Raw genomic sequence first — 20,782 nt, forward strand, 5'->3', positions numbered from 1 at the left:
ATGTCGTCGCTGACAACTCCGAAGATGTAGGATTGGTGCTCCGCTGTAGCGACGCCGGTGAAGATAGACACGATTTGGTTCTTCTAATGAAATCATTGCACCGCTCGCGGAAGAACGACGCTCCAGTTTTTCCGCAAAATTAAAATGCAATACGATAGTACGAGCATCGAGATGCGACTTTTCTGAGCTTATAGCAAGCCGCTGATCATGTCGGATGAATTAATGGGGGAACTACTTTGTTATGCACTTTCTGAGCTCATCGCAAAAAGCGTTACCTCCCATTTGTTTCTTTAGCAGTTCGCTAAATTCTTGCAAAGGTACTTCGATTTATTCCTCCTTCCATTGGCAACAATTCCAGGGTTAAATCATCCCTTTTGGACAATCCTTACAGGTCAGAAAAACAGTCTCTTTAGCCTGGCAGTGAAATTAAACGGGGTCGCCCACGTTTAATATTGCTGCAGGCAAGAAGTAGTTGCTCCATCTCTCGGTTTTGGCTAACTGTGTCTAACAAACTGAGGTGAGATATCGGTTATGTGGATAGCCTAGAATGTGCCACTGAAGCAAAACGAGAGAAAAGTCTGCCGCTCTCGAAGGCGGCGATACATGAGCTTCAGCTCAGGTAGCGCTTTAATACTATATAAAGTATTAACGCAGTAAAAAAAGCTATAATTGTTGTGAAAAAAGATAATCTAAACGTTGCAAGACTGCAAAATGTGTCACTATAGTGAAAACTGCAAAAATCGCAAGACCTACTTGCTGCTCCTTCGAACCCCAAAACTCAAAAACAAAACAATTTCCGTAGTTCTAATTTCCAATTTTGTTTTTGTCACACAATTTCCACTGACATATATTTTTTCCAGAATAATTTGAGAACCCATCATTTTTTCTCGCACGACTTGAAATGAAATAACCCATTACTCTTTTCTCACGGAGAAATTATGATATACATTTGATTAATTTATAAAGAATCGAAGTTACTGGTGTCCCTTAATTTTGGAGGTCACCCAGACTACTTTTGTTTTTCCCCAAGACGGGAAATGTACACATTCTCACCGACTGCTTTCCTTCAATGAAAATTGGAAATCGACAAAATAAGTAAGCTCGTGCAGCAAAAACAGAAGCAGCCGTAGAAGGAAGTCGTGGCATTTCTGCATTTCACGTCTAGCCTAAAAAGCGCGTGCCCCGAACATTTAATTATTCTCGCTCCGCAGCTAGTAGGATTGCGCTATTGGCCGATAAGAACAAACCAATTACCAAATAAGAAGCGTGAACAGAATCACCTTTCTGAAGAGTGACCCTTTAGAGAGAGTTACGAATGGCGTAGTAATTAAATAATTAAACGTCGTTTGTGAACTAACTAGTTTTACGTCTAATAGGCAGTAGTACAATCACACACGATTTCCATAATGCATAGCGTGGCATCAAGCCGCGATGAGGCACTTCGAGTTTTGGAATAAGTCTATTGCAATCCCCTACTTCTTTTTTTTTTTTTTTTTTCGGGCAGGGAAAAGGGGTTGGGGGGTGGGAGGGGGGCGGGGGGGGGGGGGGGGGGATTATTGTGTGCATGAGGCTACCGCTATTCCAAGCGCACAGATAATGCTTGCACGTTCAATTTTGTTGAGCCCTTCCTCGCACTCGGTTCGAGGCTTGAGTCCACATATTAGTGCCATATTCGGGGTGTGACGTCAGGAGCGCGAGGCATAAGTTGGCAGTTGGAAATACCACCGTGGGATCGAGGAACCAGGACGTCCCGGGTTAAAGGTGCGGTGTACGTTGACGCTTCCCATTTTACTCCAATCCTGTTGCGATCAGGCTTTGAAGCTGCGCTTCGCTGCTCTAGAGCGTAAGTTCGTCAAAAGCTTCCAATAGTTTGTTTACGCACGTACTTCTTAGTCTTCGGCCCCATACCGCACACGCTCCTTTTGTTTACCACGCAGGATTCTGGTTGTGAGACGGACACGTGGCTCCCTGGAGCAATTCGCAAGTGACCGTCTGGAGTATAGTTTCGTTGGAAGGAGCAAAGTGGTCACGCCACCGAGCACGCAGGTACACGAAACGACCGCGACGCTAAGAACACGTCTAAACCATGAGGGAGGTAACACAGAAAAGGGAACGGACAACAAGGACTTCCAGCTATAGCACTTTGTCCGTCCCCTTCTTTGTGTTACCTTTCTCGCGATTAATACTGTTAATTTATTAACACGCTCGTTTTGTACCTAAGAACACGCGTGGTAGCCAAGGTCAACAGTTTGGTTCGGCCGCGGCACACGAGTAGCCATTTAGTGCGAGGTCTTGCTTCTTACACGATCGCAGCTCTCGGAACATAACGAGAATAAGACACGGAAGCGAGGTGTTCCTAACGTCACCATCCCACAGTCGTAATAATCTCATTTGCTCTATTTACGTTTCCCGGGAACGTCTAATGTTCCTGAATTATTCAGCTGACCCGAGGAAGAAAACGGTGCTCTATAGTCCACGTGCGAGCGGTCGGGACCGCCAGCTCTGGTGCAGCGCATACGTTGGCCGTTTGCCGACGAAAAGGCCGGAATGAATACGTTGCTTCGCTGCTGTTCCCGGTAACGTTCTTGAGTCGCCCGGGCCCAACCATTTTGCCGCCTATGGAGAAGATCGCGGGACAACCGAGGCACTCGCTCCGAGCGAAAGCCTCTAAATCTTTTTCATTGTTGATACAGGATTTTTGTTTTTGAATAATGGGTCTTTTAAACGGTACCACGTTATCGTAACAGCTCTAAAAATGCAGCGTTTTGTACGTTACCCCGACGTTATAGTTGCAATGCTGTGCCGCCAGTAACAAAACTTCGTAATTTGATAAATATTTACGTTCCGCGAAGATTTAGGTTTGCCTTTGAAACTTAAATCGCGCTAGGAAAATTTGAATATCATTGTGAAAGAAAAGAAGCAAAACGTGAACAAACATCGTGACACGCCTCTCGTTTGTTTATACCTATAAATATTAAAAAAAAAAAAAGAAGTCTATCGCGATATTTGCTCGCCCCTGCATGGAGAGGAATTCCACACGTGATCTTGACCTTGGGTTTTCTGGGATATAGTACACGTAGGTTGAGTTACGCGCCATAAAAATATGATCTCGACGTCCATTTTAGTGCCCCTTTAATTTCCCGAACAAAAGTCCCACAGCGTGAGTCTTCCAGGACTCCCAGACGCAATCCCAGGTGCCACAGACTGGCGTGCACGGTGCAGGTAAGATTGGGCCGTGAATCAGAGCAAAACAAACTGAAATGAGCCATTTCTTTGCCGTCAGAACGTGCTTTATGCATGTGTTAGCCGCCTCCACTGAAGACGGTGCACAGTGTGAAAAGGTCTTTGCGATATGCCCACTCTCTACATATATATACATCCAGGTACGCCGAGTTGGGTCGCGCCGGATAGCTTGGGCTTTCCCCAGGCCAATCAGCGGGGCGAACACCGGTCCTCAAGGTAGCATTCTCGGGCCCTTGTTGCTTTTTAATATTAACATTAATTACATAATAAACCTTGACGATAATACAGAATTTGTAATTTATTCTGACGACACGAGCTTATTCTCTACTTCCACAGATTCTAAGGAATTAATAGTCCGTCCGAATAACGTGATGAGTAAGCTAAACACATGGACCACATTCAGTTCAATAACGACGAACATCCAAGGTTGTGCGTTTTAGGCCTAAAAGTCGTTAACAAGATATTGAGGAAAACCTTATGACTGGTACATCAAAGGTGGGTACCTTCAGTAAAAAGTCTAGGAGTTATTTTTGAAGAGATTTGCGTTTGGAGCAAGCGCATTGAAATTGTTGCTAACAAACTTGCACGCGACGTTGGTGCTTTACAAAGTTACATGTTTGTTTCTTGCCCACTAACATAAAATTGGTCGTTTACAATTCCTTTTTTCTTTCGCACCTTAACCGTTCCCATCGATTGTTAGGCAAGACTAACACTGCAATGTGTAATATGAATAAACTTTTTTTTTCCACTTGTGCCAGCTATTTCCAACTCTAAATACGATCCTCACACAACCAATTTCAGAAGCTTTGGAATCTACTTTGGAAGATATATATAGCACACTGCTCAAGCGATGTTACGCAGGTGAAAAAAAAAAAAAACAATATAACCTTTATTGAACTATTATCAAATTTAACAAGAAACTGCAAAACATATAACACTCGCCACACTACAACATGGTACATTCCTCACGCTCGCACTAACTATAAAAATCGATCGCTGTCTTGCGCGTTGCCATCATTGCTCAATTCTCTCGACCATTAGGATATATAATCCCCGTTTCTTAGTTATTACCCATCTTTACTTATGTCAGTCATTTTCTTTTTTCTCCTTATGTGGGTTTGCTGTATATTTAAGCAGACATGTACAAAGTACTCAAGAAAGGTAGCTAAGTTACTGAGTATCGACGCCAAATGTAATTAAAATAGAGTAGAAATTACGCATTTGTAACAGTAACTGAGTAAACTACTAACTACCGTAAGAAGTAGAGAGTGACTTCAAAGTTACTTTCGAAGTTACTTTTTATATTTTTGTAGTAGCAAAATGAACAGAAGTTTTCATTCATGAAAAACCCTGCGAGCCTAAAATTAATGGAGTCATTTTATGTCTTGCGTTTTCACAAAAATAGTTTATTCGCTCACAGAAGCAATTGACTGTTAAAGTTCTTATCGGAGAGTTTTCCCCTTTCCCTCCTAAAGACGTACCCAGCCAAGCTATAAAGACGATCAAACAAACGCATCTCCCAAGGGTGACTCGCAATCCTCGCCGGCGACTACGGTATCCTGACGCGCCTGACAAGCAAAACGTTTCAACAAAGAGGTCTCTCTGGCGTGTAAGGTCGGAAGGACGCGAAGGATTACGTGAACAAGCATCGGCGCTCGTACAGTTGCAGCTGGAAGATGGAACGTGCTCTCTTTGAACGGATTATGCGCGTCTGCGCGAGTCCGGCTTTGCAAGGGAGTATGCGCTGACGACGAGGCGACTATGGGAACAGGCGCCCAGCTGCGAGGTCATTCCAGTGGTGCCTCTCGTGGAACCCCCAAACCGCTTGAGGCAGAACTCACTAAAGGCAGACAACATGAAAACAACAAACCCCGGAGTGTCCCGGTCTTTACGGTTGCAGCGGGAGGCGCGGCGCCTGCGTGCATTACCGGATTAGGTCAATACCCGACGAAGGTTTTTAAGCATCTCTGCCTGCGTTCGTGCGCGCCGGTGTTATGTTTTTGGCTGCTCGTCGCCTCCTTGGTCCAAGGACGCCGCAGTTGCTGAGTATAAGTGCGTGGGAACGGAATGTGAGGGCGTCGCTTGTTCGGAAATGCCACTGCATCTGCCGGCGTCTTATTTATTTCTGCACTCAAACTTTTGTGGTGAGCAAAATTATCACTAGATTTCAAGAGTAGTTAGTAATATGGAGTAGAAGTTACCTGTAAAACGTAGTTGAATTAAACGACTAATTACTCAAATAAAGTTGTAATTGAAAGTTACCAAGTTACTCGGAAAAGTAGTTAAACTACAGTAGTTTGAGTAGAGTAGATGAACTACGTCCAAGTCTGTATTTAAGACATATATTGGTTCGTGTCTGCTATGTAAATATTACCAGTCTTTTTGCAAGTATGCCTTATATAACTTATTTATGAACTATGTCGGTGCTAATTCTGGTGCGCTTATGTGTGTGTGTATTGGGGGGGGGGGGGTGTGCATACCCAGTCAAGCCGCCTTTTTGGTGGCTTTTAGCTCGTATCATCCGACATCTTGTAAAATTTTTGTCAACATAAATTTCAATGTGAATTTTAGTGTATAGAAAGCGGGCCTCGTGGATTGTTTCGAGAGGTGTATACGGTTCGTTCGGAAGCTGGCTCTCCAAGGCCGTTGTCATATTCCACATACATCGTAAAAAATAAATAAATAAATAAATAAACCACAGAGTGTTTGTTGCACACATAATGCCAGAATAGACTACTTCCCAAAATCCTCGCAAGCAACACTGCGCGCGTTGCATTATGGGGCATCTGTGGCCATGGATAAGAGCGGCATGGTTTAGATTTCTTTCGCCGCATTGACGAAGTAGCGCTTCTCAGCACTGCATCAAACAAAAGTCAGCGCTCGCTTATTGCATCCATTCATCTTCCTGAGTCCCCTCGTCGAAACAGGGACCGCCAGCAGCTGTAAGGACCCGCCGAGGCTTAGCGAGGAGCAAGGGTACGGCCGGCCCGTCCCATACCTCTCTGGGCAGCCTGGCCACAACTCCAGAGTGCAGCTCACCCTCCCGGGTCGCGGATCATTTAAGTAGCCTAGGACATTGAGACGACGAAACAGGCTGATCGGCCCTTCCTCTTCCTTCGTTTAGATGCGCACAAACTCTGGTACGTTGGGAGCCCCCCGAAAAATGATGTTGATCGGGGGGAAGCTCTGGTGGTGCTGATGATACTGTGTGGTATGGAACGTGGTTATATACGCATTTCAGCATTTGACCGCAGCGCCCTCTGGTCTATAAACGTTGAGCCAATGCCAGCAAAGTTTAACGCGATTATATACGTATTTGACCCCAGCGCCCTCTCCTGTATAAACGTTGAGTGGCTACATGCAACGTTTCATCCATGACATCCCCAGCTCTTGAGTTACTACCACATCTCAGAGTCCCCTACTCGTCCCGCAGTCGTGGCCGAGTGGTTAAGGCGATGGACTAGAAATCCATTGGGGTCTCCCCGCACTAGTTCAAATCCGGTCGACTGCGCTAACATTTTTCCTTTTTTTAGGTAAGATCGATGTGAGCACGGACGCCGGACGGACAAGGCTACACCCTAAGGAGCTTCGCCCCTAAAACGCGTCCCAGCATTCTATTTGTATTAGTAGGTAACACCTACCGTAATATAAAAGTAAGGAAAGTCGCGTATTCGAAAACACGCGAACCGTATTTGCTTATGACGGGGTGTCGTGAAACTAGGTCGGCAAGAATCGACACCGCGGCCATTGGGTTCCCAAGATGCTTTGCGCGGCACTAGGCCGCAAGGATCGCTTCGATGTTGCGAGAGGTCTATTATGCGCGGACAAGCGTGAAGCATGTTCGAAGCAGCTTCGTACATGCTTGGAATATGTCCACAGAGAGTACGGCCAATTTGACCATCATACAGGCTCAGACAGTGCCTGCTCTCTTTTGTATGATGTATTTGCAGTGACCGCGGCTAATCAGGGTGCATCTGGTTCGAGCATGAAGTCAGACTCCATCATTGTAATCACTGCTGGACCAAAGAGGTAAATAAAAAGAAAAAGTGACGTGTTCCCGCCAAATTTACGAAATATTTCATTATTATTTCTTAAGGCCCCCATGCAAACCGGACAGAACTAGTTTTTCAGTAAATTCGGTGAACCCATAATTGTTAGTTGAACGGGATGGGTAAAGAAAAAGCCGTCGAAAAAAAAATGACTCGGAAAGGATAGTATCAAGTGTCAAAGAAAAAAAAAAGTGGTCGTTAAGAAAACATATATTTCACAGAGTACTCACTTTGAAATGGATGGATCACTCACTTTGGAATGGATCGCAACTCGCAAATTTCCCCCAACATGGTAATTGCATTCTGGTTTGAAGTGCTGCGTGTGTGTGTGTCAAAACTTTGTTGTAAAAAGAATGCCCGTGCCGGCGCTTAGAAAAGGGCGGTCTTCATCATTCGAAACTCTTGGGTGCTGTTTCTTTTCTTTTTTTTTTTTTTTTCTGAAACAAAAAATAAGGAACAGAGGGTTGCGTTCAGACGTTTCGGCGTGAAGCGGAGAATAGGAAGTTTGGAAGCGTTGCCGGGTCACACCCGTAAGCCATCCAATAACATGTAGGGCCAACGACGCCTTACACTCCGAGTGATCGACCATAACCTTAAATGCCCATGACCGAGTCGGATCTTTTCATAAAAAGAAAGGAGCAAGTCAGCTCTCTTCAATTACAACGCCGTCTCAAAAATATCAGCAGAGGAAACTGCGGCTGGCACGACGCGACAGCAACTGAGGACTTCCTGCGTGCTGTCAGGCATACCATTCAATTCTAAGGTTTCTGCATGTACTGAGAATGTTAACGCCACTGCGTTTCTTTTCCTGTTTCTTTTTATTAGAAAAATATGGCAGCACCTGAACCAGAATGCGATAACTCTGATGGAGATTTTTGCGAGGGTATTATCCTCTATTTCAAAATGTGTTCTACGCGAAATAATATTTCCCCACCCCTTGGCGCAATTTTGTTTTCCTAGTTGACACTTTGGAGCATTCTTTCCGAAGCAATTTTTGACAAAAACCTTTCATTTTTAATTTTATTACCTTTTGCCCCCTCATGCGGTGCATTAAGGCACGCACATCCAATATAGGTATTTTCTTTCCTTTAAGAAAACGTACACGCTAATTGCCTTGTTTTCTTTCTTTTTTTTTTTTTTTACAATTAGATTTTGTGAGAACTTCGCGAAGCGTATTGACCATGACAAAAATGTCTTCTTTTTTTTTTCCTTAAATCGCATCCAGCGTATCTCGTTACCAAGACCTTTATATGGAATCACAAAAATTAAATACAAACTTCGCCATGTTTGATATAGTACTATAGTGATCAAAAGCAAGTTTCTTGGCTTCTTTTTTTCGCTTTAACTTACATTTGACGCCGGAATTGATTGGACTGCCTCGCGATCATTATTCATTTTCCGCGTTAACGACTTTTATTTCTACCCTGCACGCACGATAGAGAGAGAGAGAGAAGCGTGAAGAAGTCTACGTCGCTGTGTGAGGGTGGAAACATTAACGCGAAATATATTTTCGAACCTATACTTCGTTTTCCTTTTCTTGCTAATTTATCTTTTTTTTTTTTTTGAAATTTGTTTTGGTCTTTATAGACGTGATGTACTGCCGGGCTTCAAAGGGTAGAAAAAAAAGTTTTAAGCAATGGTCCAAAATGTGGAAGCGCGGTCGGGATGGCAGAACCGGGAATCACTTTTCGCGAGTGAATATCTTCTAATCTTTCGCTATCATCTCTCTCCCGTCGTTAATATATATATTTTTTCTTTTCGTGAGAACGAAAAAAAAGAAACGTTAGCTTTTTTAACTTCTTTTTATTCCATCTTTGCTTAGACCAATCTATTCTCCCAGCCGAAGCTTCATATCTTCGTAGCTACTTCAAATGTATACCGACTGCATAACGCCAATGTGCGAGCGCGTTTTTTTTCTTTGTATGCACCAGATGGGATGTGGGAAAGAGGTTACTTAAATTAATGGTAGACAACGCCGAGACAGCGGCAACGTGTGGTTGCAGTCTGCAGATCTATCACTCAAAAAAAAGGAGAAAAAAAAAAACTTTATGTGCGAGGAACTTGTCAAGCATAATAAGACGCTAAGACCGCGCCTCTCCTGAATTTGTTTTTCGTATATTATCGTTTCTTTCTTACGTTTGCAGCTTCAAAATGGAGGAATACAAATAAAGGAAACAGAGAGAAAGAGAAATCTATGAGTTCCGCGAGCCAATTCGAGCGGCGAAGCGGAGCACAACTCGCTCCTGGAGGAGTGCCGTCCTATATGGTGAATGCTGACCGAACAGCCTGCGTACGGTTGAACGCGTTTACTAGTCTCCGTTTACGGTAGAGCCTGGTTCAGAGAGTTAGGTTTGACTGCGTTGCGGCAGCGAGAAACCCGGACATCCCTGCTGCTTATATCGCGTGCTAAGATGATTCCTTGAATTGGATTCCCCGCTTCATACGAAGCACAGATGTGCCGGTGACTCGCTTTCGGTTCTCGAAGCAACGCTGTCAAACGCACTCAAACGCAAGTGTCTGAACCGGCCATTAGTGCAAACGGAGTATAGTTCCGAGTACCGGCATGGCGTACGTCATGTCAGAGACACTAGGTTACACTTTGATCATATCCAGAAAACCCAGAGGCGGGATAGGAATAGCACGGACGTCTTTCAGTAAATTCTGCTTTATCGGCGGTAATAAGAACTGTTTTTTTTTTTACGCCTAGGGGTGGTGGGGATTTTTCGCCCCTCCAATAAAAAACGTCACGAAGATGAACAGATCTGCGGGTTTGTGAGAAAAGACACAACTTCTCTGCAATCCTCCTCCCCCCACAATGTCATAACCCAGAGAATAATTGTGTGTTGACGAGACGTATTCATGAAATCATTTAATGCATGCGTTAGTTGGTGGATATAATTTCTAGAGAAGAAGGTAGTAGTGTCGTGTACGTATATGTGTATAACGAACTTGGTTAAACAATAAGAGGGAAGTGGCCCTCTGGCCCTAAATACTGTTGTTGTGTGGTAGACTACAAGGCTGAAATTAGGGGCAAATAACATCAGAACACTAAAGTACCAGGAAACAGGACAAGGAAAAATAAAAACGAACAGTGCTCTTGTCCTTGACTTTTGAATGCAATTGCATTTTTTTCGGCAGCACCCGCGAAAAAATGCTGCTCCGTTACAGGAAGTGAATGCGCGGGAGAGTGATACGTGTATAAATATAGAAGACAGACCAAAACTTTGAAGGGCCCCAAGGGGGTTTCGAACCCAGGACCCGAGGAACCCGACGCTCGACCGTTGCTCCAGTGGGGAAGCTCGCGAGGCGCGGTTTTTCGTTCTCCAACCAGCTCTGCGGAACGCCGCACCAGCGGGTTTTGTCCCCGCTGCACCAGGGTTCGTGCAGTCGAGGCGCAATCGAGGAGCTAGCGCTTGTGTCTGCCATTGTGCAGGCTTCCAACAACGCTAAGAAAAGGGTCATGGTGCCTACCACTCGTGGCGAATGTCCGAAATTCCACGACGGGAATTAACCGGATATGTGAAGCGAAAGGTCTTGGAAGACCGCCAGAAAATAAGACATTTTCCGCTTGATCTTATAGAAACAAACGACAAACGCAGGAAGGGACGGGACAGCTGTTTTGGCCCGTCTTTTCTTCGTTGGTTTCTGCAAGTTACAAATCCGCAATTTGTGATGAACTATGTTGAAAAATACAAATATATGGAGGTCAATGAGTAAAATAAATATGACTAGGAAGGGGAAAATACATGAAGGTATGACGAAACTCAAGGCACTGTGGAATTGTAATAAATATCAAGTGGTGTATGGGAGAGATGGTGCCATCTTTGTCGTCAGCAGTTTATGGGAATTCAACAAAGAAGCGTCGGGGGAGCGTATGGGACCATATGATGAAGGGACATGGCTTGACCGTCCTTCGACAGGGACAACGAGTAACTTGAAATTTGAACAAAGGTTAACTGAAACGAACAACTATAGGCATGAAAGTATACGTAAAAATATTCATACAAAATGAACGAACCGAATCCCAAGGCTGACTTTCAAAGACGCTATAGTGATGGGGCTAAGCAGACTAGTTCAGTGGTAAAGAGAGTAAAAAAAAAAAAAAGAGCAGGAGAACTCAGAGGGAAGTATGCAAGAGAAATCAGCTTTAGCAATATACATGACGCCAAGACATCTATATTTCAAAAGATAGACAGATATGTGTCATACGATACGAACATATGAAAGGATAAATCATCGAGGTTGGGGACGCCCCCGGCCTCGACGTTTTATCTAGTGGGAAGCTAGCTAACTATAGCTAGCTTCCCTCTTTTTCCCCTGGAGGGAAACAATAAAACTGAGAGTTGAAACAATGTTAAAACTCCAAATCCCGCGCAAGCCGCGCCTTCACCGTCGATGTCTTCGTCGCTACTCTCGTTGCCTGACGACGAACAGTCTCTCATTTGAGGTAACGGCGTGTCGGCGTAGAGCTCGAACCAAGCAGACTGCGCTGTAAGAGACTACGCTGAGGCTCAGGGAGGTCGGCCATCTTACAGTTATCTGAGCGATGTCATCCGGGTTGTGTTCCAAAATTTACTCGATTTTACTGTACGGTAAAGGTTTCGTACTTTGGCGTTCTGCAACATGTACTAAAACGTGTACCCCCGTTCCTGTGTGGCCTTCGCTCGAGCTGTTTCCGCCGATTGTACTTATTTTTCCTTCTTCCTTCAAATATATGTAAGTTGTGAGTCTGCGCTTGTCCGTTGTCTACGTGTTTCTCTTCTCAGTCCCTGTCTTTTTGTGCGCATCTTTGACCCTGTTCTAAAATCCACCCGCGTCCAGCGCTTTTTAATCTGTGTTTTCGCGTGACGCGACCCTCACCAGTAAGTCGGATCCATTTGGGTAAGATTTAAAAAAACAGCACCGTTCACTTGCGTGCGAGACGCCATTATGGCGCCGCTGTTGGAGCGATATCTCACGGTCTCAGGGATGGAAGCGGCAGTTGAGTTTTTGTAGCAGGTTCTGTAGCAGGCAAAATATTGGTTTGGTGCAGCCACTGACGCTTTTTGGAGCAGATGCAAACATCTGTTGCACATCACCTAAAAATGAAAAAGGGATTGAATCTTAAAGAGTTCATTCGTGATATTGCGTCAGAGGTTCCCCTTTGATACTCGAGTATATTACTTCTTATCGTTCGTGATAGGAATAGATAGGGCATAAAAGCAACACGGTCTTTCTAAATGGGGCTCTAACAAGAGTAGGTTTCATTTGCAATGGATATTAAAAAATGGTTGAAAAGTGAATCATCGCTTAACACTTCATTGAGATAAATCCTCTCTCCACCGCCATTTTAAACTCGGTAATTCGTTTAGCTTCTAAATATAATTTATGTAAAATACCAGCAAGAAGTAGCATATCCGCTAACGAGTCTAGCAATAAAAATGCGCCCCGCAAGTTTAATGAAACTCCCGGACTCGAGGCTCTAATACCACACACTGCAAAAACATCCAACCGAAAATATTCTAAAAGCCTACACTTGCGCTTTAAAAGTGACACTGTTCTTTAGCGGCGTAGGAACCAGAGTTACGTAAAAGTCCGCTGCTCTTTCGATCGACAGCTGCACGGGAACTACCATGACTACAATATTTATCCAAATATATATATATAGATCCTTGTTTTCTTCCTTCTCTTTCTCTGCTGTTGTTTCTTCCTTTTTTTTAATATTAGAGATTAATTTACATTTAGGACAAAGAAGTTCTACCTGTAATGATTCTGAGAATAATTTGCGTGCCTATCGCGCTAGGACAGGCGCTCCCCCAGCTCAGTCGCTTCTCCTAGCACTCCGGTGCAAAGCAGCAAAGCTCGACGCGCTCACGCTGGTGAGAGGTGGCCAAGGTTGACGCGAGCCGCGCAAGTGCCTCCGCAGCCACGGAACGAAGGCATGTGGCAGACACGGGATTCGAGCCATCTCATCAGGAGTACAAGACCCTCGTTTCGTTTCATCGCAATAGCCGCAATCGGCTATCCTACGATTTCGCAAAGTTTTCTCGGGACCCTTAGTTCCTGATATCGACGACATCGTCCGGAAATTTAGACGATGTCGGCGATCAACCGGCCAGAGCAGTTCATGCCCAGCATCAACGGTTCTGGCCGGTTGATTCGCAGCATCAAAGCGCGACATCATGGCGTTCGTCATCTCCTTTTACGTGTTTTTTCGTCGGTTAAGCCAATCGAGTGCAGCGAATGTCCCGCGACTCGCGCTTTTAGTATTTGAGTTTGTGGTTGTATATGTTCGAGCCTTCGACTGTGCTCTGACATAAGACAAAACAAATTATACGGTGAATAAAGACGCCGTGAAATTCATATTCGTAGAATTTTCTTTCCGTCTACTTCTCCGAATAATAGAGATGACCAATAATAAAACATTATTATTTCTTTGAGCCCATCTCGGCGCAGGTGTGGCGGTGACTCGGCAAAAATGGCATGTTGGCGCAAGACGTAGCAGACTTTCGTCCATGGCCCAATTTGGTGCAAATGGTGCAAATGGCGCAACACTTCTATCACTGCGCGCTGCCTGCACCCATTGAGTACGGTCTACGTCGTCATCTTGCGCAGAGAGGAAAAACGCCTTATCGGTTACTGATCGTGATGTGTTTGTAGAACAGAGAGGGAAGCTCCCCGAAAAACTGAAATTATCTTTTTTACGCTGGTAAACGAATCCGGACGATAGAAAGAATGAACGTGGGTTATGCAATAAAGGAAAACGATTTGGCAGGAAAACGCGACCTGAGCACCTTCAATTTGCCCGCTAAATTTAGCGGGAAAATTGACGTCAAGTGGCGACACGTGACACATCAATAAGATTTCCCCGATAAATTCTCCAGGAAAATCGACGTCGGGTGACAGACACCAATTTAGTCTCCCCCGCAATATTTATCGGGGAAATTAACGTCACGTGACTTATGAAGCCAGGTTCCCTCTCAATGTATCGGGGATATTGATGCAAGTGAAGGTTCTTGTTCACTTCGCGAAACGACGGTCTAATGTCTTTTAAATGATCTTAAACGATCGAACCTTAAATACTGTATCTCATCGATTAGAGGACTTTGGGGAAAAATGTCGCTGCCAATTTATAGCAATACTCGAAGGGCTGTAGATGTTTCTAGGCTAAGGGGTGCAAGCTACCGCCCCCGATCTACCCGTTCATACCATACCGTTCATCCATTCATCCAACCTATGGTAGAAGACATACGTTTGCTAGACGTCAGCTGAACAAAAACGGCGTCCCACTGAGGTTTTGCATCGTGCCAATCAGACGCCGGCAGGGAACAGCGATTGCGTAGAGCGGGCTTCTGCTACGAGCAAACGAGGGAACGACGTTCATCTCAACGTAAAGACCAAAAAATCATGGCCTTCATAAAAGAGAGTCGAAGTAGCGCACAAACAGCCCCGTTTGTTCCCTGACGCGTTTAGTATCACCGATGTAACAACTGGCCCACCTTTCCATTCTGCTACAGCGAGTAATATTTTTCCCAACAACTCGTTTCCATTTCAAAAGATGCGATACTCGAAGCAAATATGCACCACGTCGCTGGTCTATCAGATCCCGACAACGTGTGAGCGCGTTTACACTTGCCAAACCGACAGATGCCTGAATGAAAGAGAGGACGACCATTGAACAAAGCGAAAACTGTCGGGCCACTTGGCGGTGCACTGCCGCAAAAGTTACTGCCAGCCTGAGCTGGGAGGAACAAAGATTGTAGGCGAGCAAAAAAACAAAACTGAAAGAGAGATTTTCGAGGCTTTTAGCATCAGTCTTGCCAGCGAAGCACAATGTATCGGTGCACCGTCATTACATTTATATAAAAAATAAAAAAAAAAATCTTTCAGCACGTTGCGTGATTACTGGGAGTAGAAGGTTTACATATATATTTTTCCGTGTTTTCCCGCATTAGTTCAGTCGATGGTAGCACTTTGTTTGTCTCGCCTTTGTTGTCCCGGTTCCCGGCCCTTTTAGTTTCGCCATCCCACCCGCCGACGAATAAGTGAACTTCGCTTTGGAGCAACGACACTTGTTAATTGTCGTTGCTGGCACTTGTCCGAAGTTGTATTCGAAATGGCTCCAAACGGTTGTTCCGTACTTGAGGACTGCAAAAACAGACAAAGCAAACCAATATCGTCCGAGCTTTAAGCTACAGCGCGTATCAAGCTCGGGCATTTCCGAATTGCACCGCTTGCGCCCGCTCACATATGCTCCAAGATGGCTCGCAAGAAAAGCGAGGAACAGAGTGCCGATATAGCTCAATGCGTGGGCACCGTTTTCTCAGCATTCACTCCATTGAATGCATTCGAAGACTCTACGTTTGGAAGGTATAGTGTGGGAACGTTTCCGATAGAAAACGCATCAAAAATGAGGAAACGATGAATCTGCTAGCATAAATTATATGGAGGTCTTCGAGCCACTGACTACAAGTGTGCGGCGTATTCCCGATTCGTTCATAGGTGTCCGGCAAATGCCGCCCTCTGATTGGCTCGCGCGCGAGGCTGTTTGGGACTAGACACGCCCTCCGTTTCTTAAGCTGCCCCGTGACTTCTTCGATATAAATAATAGACAAATGATCTGAACATCAACGAACCTTTTCTCGGTATACACTTGAAAAGGATAGAGAGCTGCAATCTTTCAACGATGAAAGTAAGCTTCGTAATGTTAAAAAGAATAACCCTACTTTCAGGGTGACGTCCGCTGACGGTAAGCTTGGCACATGGTAGGCTTACTCTAATATAAGCGGGTGTTTTTACCATAGCGTTGCCGTACGGAGCGCCATTCAAGGGATGCTGACGGTGTGACTTCGAACCGTTGCCAGGAGCCGTACCTTGGCACTGTGACCGCGCCAGCGGTAACGCTCCGCTGAAACTGCCTATTAATAGGGAGTTTTAGTAGACCGTGTTTCCCACTCCGCTAGCCCTCCGCTACGAAGAAACCGCCACTGCGCCTGCGCGCCGATGGCTTTGGCTGTAGAGTTCCGGGTAGCGGAGGGGTTTAGCGGAGCGGGAAACACGGTCTACTAAAACTCGCTAATAGGGAGTTTTAGTAGACCGTGTTTCCCGCTCCGCTCAGCCGCTCCGCTACCCGGAACTCTACAGCCAAGGCCATCGGCGCGCAGGCGCAGTGGCGGTTTCTTCGTAGCGGAGGGCTAGCGGAGGGGGAAACACGGTCTACTAAAACTCCCTATTACTCTTCGTTGCGAATGTAGCTTAGCGGAGGGAGAGAAGCGGTTTACGAAAACTCCCTAATTCCGTCCAAATCACCGCCTCAAAGAGTGCATCTACACTTTAAGACGGGTTTGTTGTAAAGACGCCTGGCGGACGCCGATGAAACCTGCGTGCGCGACGCTTTTACGCGGCGTTCTAGCCGGCAAAGTAAGCCCGTAAAAATATTTTCCCTTGAAAGCCAGGGTACACGTAGACAAAGGAAGAGTGAGTGCGGCGCGACAGAAAATGGGTGCCAAGGGCGTCGTTAGTTCGAAACACTTTTCGAGCCATCTCGAACAAGTAAAAGTCTGAAACACTTTTCCATAGGCCATTCCGAAGAAATGAAAGTTTTCGGGGCCACACGGGAGGGCGCTGCTCCGATGTTCGGGCGAGCCATCTCTCTCTGGAAAGCACGCGGCATTAATCCGACTTGTCATAATTAAAAATGATGGCGCCCATACAATATCGCGTGCAGCTATAAACGTCGCCGGCTGCGGCCTGTGCTCGGCAGTGGCCGTGGCACACTCCGCAATGGTCGCAGCGTCCGCACAACCGCGAGACGTTTTCTTCGCCGTGGATTTACGGATTTTATGTTTTCCTCCGTAGGCCCGACGACCGTTTGGGGGGAGCGTATATTTACGGCGCAGTCTGCGTCACCTGCGTCGTCGTCGTCGACAATAATGGCTCGGCACATATCCGCTTTTTTACGATAGCGAATGATGAAACTCTGGAGGATCTTGTGCTCGGGTTGACCGCACCTTCTACGAGCGGGCGTACTGGGTTGTCGCAGATTTAAGGTCCGAAAAGAAAAAAAAAGAAAAAAAGAGTAGAGACAAAATTAGATCTCTGGGTGCATTAAAAAAAAAAAAAAGAGGCTTGTTCCGCGCGCGCGAGCTGTTGCGTCATAATTCTTACCTGAAGAGGGTGAACAGCTTCTCGAGAGCTCTAAGTTATGGTTGTACTAGTTTTAAGAAGAAGATGAAAACACCTTCAAAGAAGGTAGAGGCGCTTCCGATGTGCCATAACGATTCATTTTGTGTCAGTTGTATATTGCTGCATTTGTACCTTCATTCGAAGTAGTGAGACCCTTTTACTTTCTAACGATGAGCGACAGAAGGATGATGCTCGGCGGTAAGGAACGTAGGAAGCGTCTGAAGGGAAAAAATGGAGCGTCTGCTGGTTTTTTCGCCATTTTTGGATAGGTTCGTTTAAGCATGGAACCCCACCAATACCCCCCCGCTCCCCCTTCTTCTGAACCCAGCCTGCAATTCCTTTTTTCTTGGAAAAGGGGAGGGGGGGGGGGGGGGCTGTTACTGATTCAATCCAACCTTCTCCGGACGTTTTACAAGAAATTAGACGCACAATATTTTTTTAGGGGTCAAAGTCTTGTAAGCGTAGCCAACACAAGTTCTGCACGTGTAGATCATACGAGCGGGCCAATGCGTTGGAGAAGACTTGAGAGGCCCTCGTAGGCAGAAGGGCTCGTCCTTCACGCCTTAATGGACGGACTGGCAATATTTGTCGAGTAAGGCCTCCTAATGGGACCACAGCTACGCTATACGGGCACGAAAGTGTTTGTTAAGCTTGACGAGACACGGTCACGTCACGCGCGCACTTACGCACTCGCCGCTGGGTTTGGCCACTATCACATAAAAGGCAAGGCAGGCGTCTTTTCCCCCGGGACGTCATCACCAGTGGATCCATGCAGTGCAAAGGCTGGGGCGTGCGAGCGTCTTGAGACGCTCCTAGAACCCCGGTCAGCTCGTGCGCTGGCTTCGGCGGTGCTTCCTTTCCCCCAGTCTCAGCTGAGACGCTGTTCCTAGCAAGACGCACGCGTCTGCCGCTAGGCCAAGTCTCGCTGAACTTGAGTGTGTTTGCTGCTTGGGGCGTGTCGCGGGTTCGCTAAGGATGACGTCATGGGCAGGCCTTGCCTTCTACGTGGTATCGGTTCAACCGTTCCTTAGACCGTTCGTCCCCGTGGCAGCGGGGAGGACCATTCGCCGGGAAATTTCCCTCTGAATTGAGGCCCTTGAATTCTGGTCGAAGCAGCAGCGCTCAATCGAACATCCGTCTCGTTCTCTGATTGATTTCTTGTGTCTTTTTGAGGGAAGGTTTTCGAGGCTGGGGATAGTAGGCCATTCTGAAAGCACAGGTCGTTTTCGACGGGGGGAAAAAAATCTGAAAATCTATAACGGATATTGAGCGTCGGCGGGGAGTTCCCGAAATAGCTTTGCGCTTGGAGCAGTTGCTGGCGTCCCTTTTAACCTTTTAAAGGGACTGCCGGTGGCGCAAGCCACTACCTCATTAAAAAGACTGAACCCTGCCCTGCATCCATCCATCATTCTTTTTTTTTTTTTTTTTACATGTAGCAATACTGAACGCCATACTTGTGGGCGCTTTTCAGAGCGCATGTTCGGAACGAGCTCACATTAATAAGCTGCTAAGACCGGCAACCTCGATGGTGTGGAGTGCACGTTTTAAAAGAACTGTGAAAGCTTGTCGTAAACACGCGCTCAGCAGTCGCGCACTCAGCTATGGCCGCCAGTAAATACCACCTACCAGTGACCAAATTTACGGGGCACGCGTCTCGTAAAGAACATTAGAAAACATTGCGGCACAGCGCCAAACTATACGAGTGTCCCAAAAAGTCGAGTTAAAACTTAGTCCTGGACTCCTGGGTATTTGCTAGAAAGTGAACAGGCTACGGGAAATCGGGAAAGTCTATTTATGTGATGCAGTAACTCGAAAGAAATAACCAGGCGAAGTAGAGAATTAAAAGGGTTTTGTATGTTTCTACATTAAGAGGTCGGTCTGCTCCTGAGATATGGCGGTTCAGCGCTGTAGGGAAGCAATTCATTCGGTGCAGTACGACCGCGATGGCTCTTTAACGTGCATCACGTTGGCACAATTACACAACAAAAACCCAGTAGGAACGTCAAATAAAATAAAATCGCATGGAACCAATTTATTTTCACCACGTACAACTACAGATAAAGGAGCTGGGGAAGAAAAAAAATGAAAGCCGCTTACAACTCCCTGTAACGCCGAATTAGAGCGCAGCTCTTGAGGAGGAGGAGGGAAGGGCACGGGGGGGGGGGGGGGGGGGTAAACTAACCAGGGGGGGGGGGTCACGTGACCTCGGGGGTTACGTGACCCCCAATGCCGATGATGTCATCACTGACGTCACTGATGACGTCATCCGTGACGATGACGATGCGGGTACCGATGACGTCATTAGTGACGTCACTGATGGCTTCACCAGTGATGATGACGATGACGATGCGAATGTCGGTGACGTCATCGGTGACGTCGCTGATGACGTCATCAGTGATGATGACGATGACGATGCGGATGCCGGTGACGACATCAGTGACGTCACTGATGACGTCATCAGTGATGATGACGATGACGATGCGGATGCCGGTGACGTCGTCAGTGATGATGACGATGACGATGTGGATGCCGGTGACGTCATCAGTGATGATGACGATGACAATGTGGATGCCGGTGACGTCATCAGTGATGATGACGATGACGATGTGGATGCCGGTGACATCAGTGATGATGATGATGACGATGGGGATGCCGGTGACGTCATCAGTGATGATGACGATGACGATGCGGATGCCGGTGACGTCATCAGTGATGATGACGATGACGATGTGGATGCCGGCGACGTCATCAGTGATGATGACGATGACGATGTGGATGCCGGTGACGTCATCAGTGATGATGACGATGACGATGGGGATGCCGGTGACGTCATCAGTGACGATGACGTCATCGGGGGTCACGCGACATCGGCGGGGGTCACGTGACCTCGGGGGGTCACGTGACCTCGGGGGTCACGTGACCTTAAGGAGGGGGTCACGTGACCTTGAGGAGGGGGTCACGTGACCTCAGGGGAGTCACGTGACCTCGGGGGGGTCACGTGACCCCCCACGAGGTCACGTGACCCCGGTGGGGGGGCTCGCGCGGTGCATTATGGGACATTTCCCATGATGCACCGCGCGGTTACGCCGACGGCGACGGCGACGGCGACGGCGACGGCGACGGCAACGGCGACGGCGACGGCGACGCCGCTCAAGCCGGAAACGGGCCCCTAAGAGCTGCGCTCTAAAAAAAAAAGGCTGCAGCATTGCAGCTTGACGAGACCACAGACCCTTAATATTGGCAGCTAAGCAGCATCATGCTAAGCTATTCACAGACAAAAAAAAGGAAAAAAGTAATCTTAACAATACATTTGAAAACCACACTCA

General features: G+C 46.5%; 1 protein-coding gene across 1 annotated transcript in view; it reads right to left on the reverse strand.

The window, feature by feature from the left end:
• Positions 1 to 20,782, reverse strand: part of LOC8043430 — a 183,889-nt gene that overhangs the window by 83,804 nt on the left and 79,303 nt on the right. The gene's annotated exons all lie outside the window — the stretch shown is intronic.

The sequence above is a fragment of the Ixodes scapularis genome, unplaced genomic scaffold (genome assembly GCF_016920785.2).
Source record: "Ixodes scapularis isolate PalLabHiFi unplaced genomic scaffold, ASM1692078v2 PGA_scaffold4__175_contigs__length_147842914, whole genome shotgun sequence".
NCBI lineage: Eukaryota > Metazoa > Arthropoda > Arachnida > Ixodida > Ixodidae > Ixodes > Ixodes scapularis.